This window comes from Lepisosteus platostomus, chromosome 1, assembly GCF_059453375.1.
Source record: "Lepisosteus platostomus isolate fLepPlt1 chromosome 1, fLepPlt1.hap1, whole genome shotgun sequence".
NCBI lineage: Eukaryota > Metazoa > Chordata > Actinopteri > Semionotiformes > Lepisosteidae > Lepisosteus > Lepisosteus platostomus.
The window spans coordinates 37,710,213-37,718,718 of record NC_142611.1 but is presented as its reverse complement, the minus strand read 5'-3'; the positions used below and the strand labels follow the sequence as shown (position 1 = coordinate 37,718,718).

The window sequence follows — 8,506 nt, the reverse complement described above, 5'->3', positions numbered from 1 at the left end:
TTAACCTTTTGTGTTATTTTATGGCAAAATTGTGCTATTTGTAAGAACTGTATGCACCATTGTAATAACATTTATTTTCTTAAAAGAAACCTCTGCAATCATTATTAATTCATTTGTACCAGATCGAGCCTTTGAAAGTAGCTTAATTGAAAAGGTTCAAGTTCTAGGGTTCTATCTGTGTGGAGTTTGTATGTTCTCTCCATGTTCTCTCCATGTTCACTTCGGTTTCATCAGGGTGCTCCAGTTTCCTCCCACAGTCAAAAGACATACTGGGATAATTGTATTGTAGAACTGTATTGTATATTACAACTGATGGTTTCATGATTAAGAAACTTGTAAAAGCCACATTTATTTTACATTTCATTCTTTTCCTGATTTTTCCTGAGTAAAAAGTTTCCTTTAGGAAATGTCCACATTTCGTGGGCCTCGCTCCTTGCTTTGTTCTGTTACTTCCCACTTCATTTTTTCCTTTAAGTCAGAAAAAATAAGACTCAGTGGTCTACCATCAATCTATATGAGAAATTTTTAACATTTTACACATTGCTCATTTTCACATGCTTTATTAACAGGTGTTCCTAGAAAATAATAATAAATAACTGCCTGGTAAGGGGAGATATTAATATTAAGTGTAAATAATTACATCTAGATGAAGGCAGTGAGCAGGAAAGGATGTAATTTTTGTATGGATATGTGTGAACAGAACTTCACAGATTTAATTAAGTCAGCAACTTTCCTTACTTATTTTGACATTGATTTGCTTGTATAATAATTAATTTACCACCAAATTCAATTGTTTGATTTGTCGTTTTTGTATGAAAAATAATTGTTTTATAACATCACTAATCTTAGGAACAGGAAACGGGTTTATTCCATGCTGAAAAGAAAAGAAAAGAAACACAACGTTTCGGCTGTGGAGCCTTCTCTTATCCTATTTTTAATACCACTTTGTTATTTTAGATTATAATTCTAAAAATATATTATACATAATAGCTTTAATGATCAGTTTTTAAAAGACGATAAACACAATCACAAATTTCAATTACAAGTTTGGTTAAAGGGTTGTTGTCAATGAATAAAACTGATTGACTTCACATTTACTAACTCATTCATGTTCATTCATGTTATTTATTATTAACATTTTTAATATATAGTATACTGTGATATATAAAATAATAATACAAATGTCAACCTACTATGCATATTACTTTTTATTATTAGAGAAAGAGTATTCATTTAAAAAAAATAAACTCGTGCATTAGCCAGAAATCAAACCTGAGCCCTTCCAGGTGGTAAGCGAGGAATTGGAATACAGTATTTCTATCAGTTACATAAATATATTATGTTTATATCCAAAATTAATATCCTTCATGTTCAGAAACAATTTTTATTTTTAAGTAACTTAAAAATAATTTTAAGTTACCAACATTTTTTACAGCAATAACAAATGTTCATAGAAAAGTTAAAACATTCTAGCATTTCATAAAGCATATAAAATTAATATGGTTATAGAGCTATAGAGCATGTAAAAGTTAAAGATTTTATGCAAAAAATGTTTATGAGGAAAGAGTACTGTTGTATACCTTATTTATTTTTAGCTACCAGATATTGACAATGTGCATAAAATAATTTAATTTATACATTTTCCCTTTGGTTATATAATTCCATATTATGTGGATTTTAAGAAGTACAATAAGGCAACAGATTAAATGAAGCAATTGTTTCACTAACATCTAACACACCACAGGTGCCCCCTTTCTATTGACTTTGTCCAGCAAGTCAGACAGCTTAATCATACTGCAATGTGCCAAAACATATCTGGTTCTCTCGCTGTCTGTGAGTCTCTGTGTCTAATGGAGAGCAAGTTGGGGTATGTATAAAGACAAATTCCTAACACAAGAAATTGTATATGGCCAACAAAGCAATCTTATATTATCTTGTGGCACTTCAAGGAATACAGATGTTTCATTATTCAGCCATGTTCCAAGTGGGGAATGTATGCAGCCTAACCTGTTAGCAAGAAATGAATACACACACTCTAATATGTATGACTTACAGGCTACATCTGTACCTTCCTTTTTCCAAAGGGTTCCAGTTCTGTCTTTACTGGGGTATTTTAAGCAGTGTTAAAAAAGGCTCTTGACTTTTATCCCAAGGGGGAAAAGGCATCCCTGAAATGTTTTCTATAGATAGAGCAACTTCCCAGAGCTCCTTCAGGAAATGGCTGCACACAGGAGGCCAGGTGTATCCTGTTCTTAGGCACCTTTCTCAATCACCGGTCCAGTCAAAAAAAGAAATCCTGCTTCATTTGGAAGTTGTATATACTGTAGGTTCTGTCTTCCTATGTATGGCCTCTGAAGAGACATAGATATACAGAATGTTTCACATTTGTTTAATATTAAACGCATATAGCCTATTGGAATTATTTGGAAAGTTTTCTTCATAGACTAAATTCCACATGCTTGTTTAGTAGGCAAGACAGGCTGTGTCTGCAAAGCAAGTCTGAATGTCTAGAATCAGTATGCTATTATTCACTGTCGGGAGCAATTTGTATAAAAACTAGTTTATGTCTAAATATTTTGTTTCAGCTATAATTAAAGCTGGTAGGTATGCCATGAAATATAAATTGCAGGTGTACACAGTTAATTCCATTGAAAGCTGGTGCTGTTTTTTTATTCAGACTGAGCCAATACATAAAGGCATGATATGCTAATGAAATACAGTCAAAGGTGACTGGCATGTTTATTAAACTCTTAGCTGATAATACTTGCAAAATAAACAATACATTTTTATAATAAGATTTAAGTATTGAAACACTTAATAATGCTCGAATAGGCCTATGAATAATGAGAAAAGTAGAAAAGGTATCAGCAGAATTCTGAATTAACTAAAGTAATTTCTGATAAAACCAAGATCCTCCACATGGATTTACACTGTTTAATCATCAATTTATTCTGCTGAAATTTAAAACATATACAATGTAACACAATTACTGGAACCAAATAAAAATACTCTGAAATAAAAAGTTTAGTTTGGACTTGTTTGGATAAAAGTTTGCAAACCTTCTACTATTTCTACCACCTAAACAAGAACAAAATGAGAAATAACTAGTGCTTGTTGTTTCCACTTTGTGAGTAAGTACAGTACAAAAACTACTTATTGCTAATGACATTTTCAGACAAATATTATTCTGAAGAAATACAGCACAGTGAAAAATTGATACATTCTTAAGTATGATGGGTGCACCTTTTCTTTAAAAAAAATCCATTGTCCTGATCTGCAGGGCCACATTCTTTTCAGTATAAAGTTGTTACTTTTATATGTTAAGTGTGCTTTGTTATGTTAAATGTCATTTTATCACAGTCCTGGACTGGGTATAGTTCTTTTCCAAAAATGAGTTATTTATATTTGGTAAAGTATATTTATGTACAGTTTGGTTCTACACTAGGGAAACATGTTCATCATTATTAATTAAAACATAATTTGGAAAAAAGTCCTTTATCTGTTCACCTTTCTCTTTAAAAAGAAATGTAACCACACTGCAGTAAAACTGTTGTAATGATTCATAGCCGTTCAGGGACGCCAAATATGTAACGTTGCCATAGCCAAAATGTAATGTAGTGGCTCTCTGAAGGCACCAGTTCTGTAGGGTTTGGGCATTTACTGAGACAATTATTAATTGTAGCAGTAAATCACAAAGTTGATTCTTTTGATGGCTTTAGAGTCCAACCATGCGACATAACTCAAACAACGCACACACACAGGTACTAATACACGAGGATACATTTATGAATACATAGAATATGCCTTAAACCTAACAGATCTTATCGAGAGGGTTATCAGAATACAAAAGGTATATATTCAGTCAGTTACAAAGTGTTACACATATCAAGAGGACATACGTTCAGTATATCATTCATTTAGACCGTTTCGTAAATGAACTTGGTTATAACTTCTACATTAGATACTCGAAACAAGTACATAACTCTTAGGAATTAAATTGATATCAACTGGTTGGGATAACAATTGAATTCTCGAGCTGTAATGCATTGAAGTTGAATACTCATCCAATCTCTGGGGATTCAGATCTCCTACGGGCACAAAGAAACAGTTGCAGGCTTGTTGCTGTCCAATCCACGCTCTCTGGCTCGGTGCCAGGCTGTGCTGTGCGGCTTGCGACGGTGCGCTGCTGATGCTCACTGGCCTGCTAGTTAGTGTTGGCTTTAACTAGCAAAGTTTGCGCACAGGAGAAAAGATGACTGTGGGTCCCAGCAAGTCAGGAAGAGGACCGGTTCGTTCCTGGTGAAGAGCTAGTTCTGAATAGTGATTCAGCTGTCCACAGTTCTGACCTGTTCACGAGGCTTGCTGCTGGTGCTAACCTCGAGTGGATCCTCTGGTTACTCTCTGGCAACCTCCGCTTTAGACTCTTAGAACAAAGGAAAGTTCTGGCACTCGGACACACTGGCCGTTCCGTGGTTGTCCGGGCTGAGTCTCAGGATGGTCAGGAGGTGCGCTGCGAGAATGTCCTGCCCTTGGGAGCCTTCTGCTCCTGGGCCGTCCTGACCTGGAATTCTCCTTTTAATTCCCTTTAGAAAAGTCCACAGAATTCTCTCCAGAATCTTACTGAATCTTACTGAATCTCTCAGGCCCTCTGTGTTGCCTGTTTTTACCTGGAGGAACTTCAGCTCGTTGATTGGCTGAAAGTTCCATGGGCATCAGAGTCCCACGTGGGTTACTCGGCCCTACCAGTCCCTGATTGGTTGATCAGGTGAGATATGAGTCACTTACTCCTGACACTTAGGAATGCAGTCCAGATGTCCATCTGGCACTCCCTAGACAGATAGGCGCCAATGGATGACCATTGATCATGATAGCCAGGCTTAGCTAAGTGCATCCCCCTTTGGGAGCTGTCCTTATCAAAGGAACCATCTTAAATCAGCCTGCATGAATAGTTTCTCTGTGGCTGCACCACAGAGATGAACAGAGAGATGAGGCCTAATTTGGGAAAGCTCAGAAACACTTAATTCTTTCTTATTAATAAGCCTCGCCGCTACACTGTTATTACAAATTATGTGCATACTATCACTAAATTGAAGATCCCATCTTCACTCTCTCCTGTGATGTTAATTCATACACTTTTCACAAAGCAGTGATTTAATTTCACAGGTGTAATACAGTGCCCTCTAAATGTATTAGAACAGCAAAGTCAAAACAACTGTTTTTGTTTTACAATGAATCAATTTAGATTGTGATCATTAGATTAATGATTTGATGAATGATATATACAATATAATAAAAATAAATAAATAAAAAACTCCGCCATAGACGGTCCCAAGCCCATTTACGAAAGGAGGAGGGACTTCAGCGACAGACCGTGCAACAAGCCGGCTGAAGAAAAATTCCTTCCTTGATACGTCAAAATGCACACGACAACTCAATGACATACGGGAAATGCTAGGGCGTCCCCCACAGGTGACACACAGCGTCTTCGCCCAGATGCTGCGAGAAATGGACGAGGGCTACCGGCTCAAGGACGGAGCTGGGTAAAAAGCTAGTCCATCATCACCACCATCATCATCTTCATCATCATTATCAACAACAACAACAGGCAAAAAGCATCCAGCTGGCGACCATCAACATCGGAACAATGACGGGCAGAAGCCAAGAACTGGCCAATTCCCTGGAGGAGCAAAAAGTGAACATCGCCTGCGTTCAAGAGACCAAATGGGACAGCACAAAATCAAAAGAAATCGGAGAAGGCTATAAGCTGATCTACCACCGCAAGAAGATGGCACAAAATGGCATCGGTGTGGTCGTAATCCAGTGGATCCGTGACTGAAGTAGCCCAAATCACTGACTGCCTCATGTCCACCAAAATCAGCATGGGAACCAGCACACTGCGCGTTGTGTCATGCTATGCACCGCAGTGTGGCTGCCCAGACAAGGAGAAAGAGAAATTTTGGCACAACCTCGAAACGCATGTCCAAGCCATCGATGACAGTGAAATTCTTTCATTGGCGGAGACCTCAATGAGCATGTTGGTCGAGCAAAGGATAATTTCGATCGTAACCATGGCATACAAGGACACGGCAACCATAATGAAGGTGGCACCCGGATCCTAGAACACGCAGAAGCCTGGGATCTGGTCTTCACCAACACCTTTTTCAAAAAGCGGGAATCACACCTCATCACCTACTACAGCGGTGTTCGAACATCTCAGATCAACTACTGGATGGTGAGACGATGAGACCTCAAAATGGTCACCGACACCAAAGTGATCCCGTACGACAGCATCGCTACTGGTGTTGGATGCCAAAGTCCGCCTAGTCCGAACCCTGGCGCGACCAGCCACCTAGATTGAACTCATCAAATGGTGTAAATTACCAGAACATCGAGCTAGTGAGAAGGCAACACTAGGACTATTGGTGCCCAATCCAAGATCAACAGTAGGCGAAGATTGGAACGACCTGGCTGAACGCATCAAGACATGCGCTGCAACCACCCTGGGAACCACAAAGCCAAACTGGCACTTTATCGACAAATAGACCTGGTGGTGGAACGACGATGTGCAGCAGGCAATCAAGGCAAAAAAGGACACCTACAAGACCTGGAGGCAGACAAAATGCCCAGACGTCTTGTACGATACGGCACACTGAAATCCACCGCAAAGTGAACCGTGGCGACTGCAAAGGCGGCGCACTACCAGGACCTCTATGACCAACTGGACACACCTGGTGGGGCAAACAAGATCTACAAACACGCCCACGCACGCAACCATGCCACACAAGACCTAGGACACATCATCAACATCAAAGATGAAAATGGACAGATGCTGCAGAAGCCAAAAGACATCCTCCGGCCCTGGAAGGACTACTTCGAGAAAATATGCAACGAGGAATTTCCACATCCTCCACTACCAACAGCCGATACCATCTCCGGCCCAGTACCCACCATCACAATCGCAGAAGTAACCACCCCCATCAACAAGATGAAAAGTGGCAAAGCAACTGGCCCAGACGACATCCCAGCTGAAGTATGGAAGCTCCTTGGAGCACGAGGAGCAGCATGGCTCGTGGACCTCTTCAACAAGATCATCGAGGAAAAGGCACCCCCGGAAACGTGGCAAACCAGCATCACATTGACAATTTGGAAAGGCAAAGGCAAAGTTAACGACTGCTCCAATTACAGGCCGATCTCAGACACCTTCCCGATCAATGTTGGCGTCCCCCAAGGCTCAGCCTTGTCTCCTCTGCTCTTCATACTTTGCATGGATACGGTGACCAAAGATATCCAACAAGGCATCCATGGACGATATTGTATGCGGACGATGTTATGATAGCAAGTGAAACGCGTCACGGCCTTGAACAGCAAGTACAGGAGTGGAAGACGCGCCTTGAACAATTCGGGATGAAACTGAACATTAAGAAGACTGAGTACTTGGAATGCGGTGATCAAACCGATGGCACAATTGCAGCTGGTGGGGTCCAACTGAACAAAATGACCCAGTTCAAGTACCTAGGCTCATGTGTCAACTCCGACTACACTACCCTCCAAGACGCCAAGACGCGAGTCAGCGCAGCTTGGATGAAATGGTGGCAGGTCACTGGAGTACTGTACGACAAGAAGATCCCTTTGCGCCTAAAATCCAAAGTCTACCACTCAGTGGTCAGACCAGTGGCCCTATAAGGAACTGAATGCTGGCCAACGACAAAGAAACATGAACAGCCACTCCATACGATGGAAATGAAGATGCTGCGATGGACCCTCAGCTTGACAAGACTAGACCATGTCATGAATGAAGAGGTGCGAAAAACACTCAAAGTCGCCCCAATCCCTGAGAAAATGAGGGAATCGCACCTGTGATGGTATGGACACATGTTCCGCAGCAATGACACATCAATGGCAAAAACCACACTCAAATTGAATGTGGAAGGCCGCCGGTCTCGTGGACGACCATTTACGCGCTGGCTGGATCGGCTGAAAGATGACATGCGCCTCGCAAAAGTCAACTGCCGAGATGCCGCAGACCATATGAAGTGGAAAAATCGTTTCAAACAAGCAGACCCCACATAAGTGGGAAAATGCGAAGAAGAAGAAGATACAATATAATAAAAAAATATTTTATGATAATTCCATACATGCATTTGATCCATTTTCAAACTTTCATTTTAAGTAAATTCCAGATTATACAGGAATGTTTCAAAATGGGGGAACAAATCACTGAGGCAATGACATATGAACTGCATGAAGGACGAGACCCACTCACCTCACCAAATGGTATGTAAGTTGATTTCTTCCATCTAGGACAGTGGTAGAATTACAGTATGTTCCTTTTGGAATGTGCAGTTACAGTATTCTGCCACTTGGGTTGTTCTAAATTATTAATAGGCATTTGTAAAGTCCTTATAAACCCTTTACACATTATTTGCAAGACTCAATTTAAAGTGTGAACCTATTCATGATTATTAATGCAAAATCATGTCTCACTAGACATTAAGAAAGCCTTTGT

General features: G+C 40.0%; 1 pseudogene; it reads left to right on the top strand.

The window, feature by feature from the left end:
• The first annotated feature begins 5,644 nt into the window (after positions 1–5,644).
• Positions 5,645–7,860, top strand: LOC148677910 (uncharacterized; annotated as a pseudogene).
• The last annotated feature ends 646 nt before the right edge of the window (positions 7,861–8,506 follow it).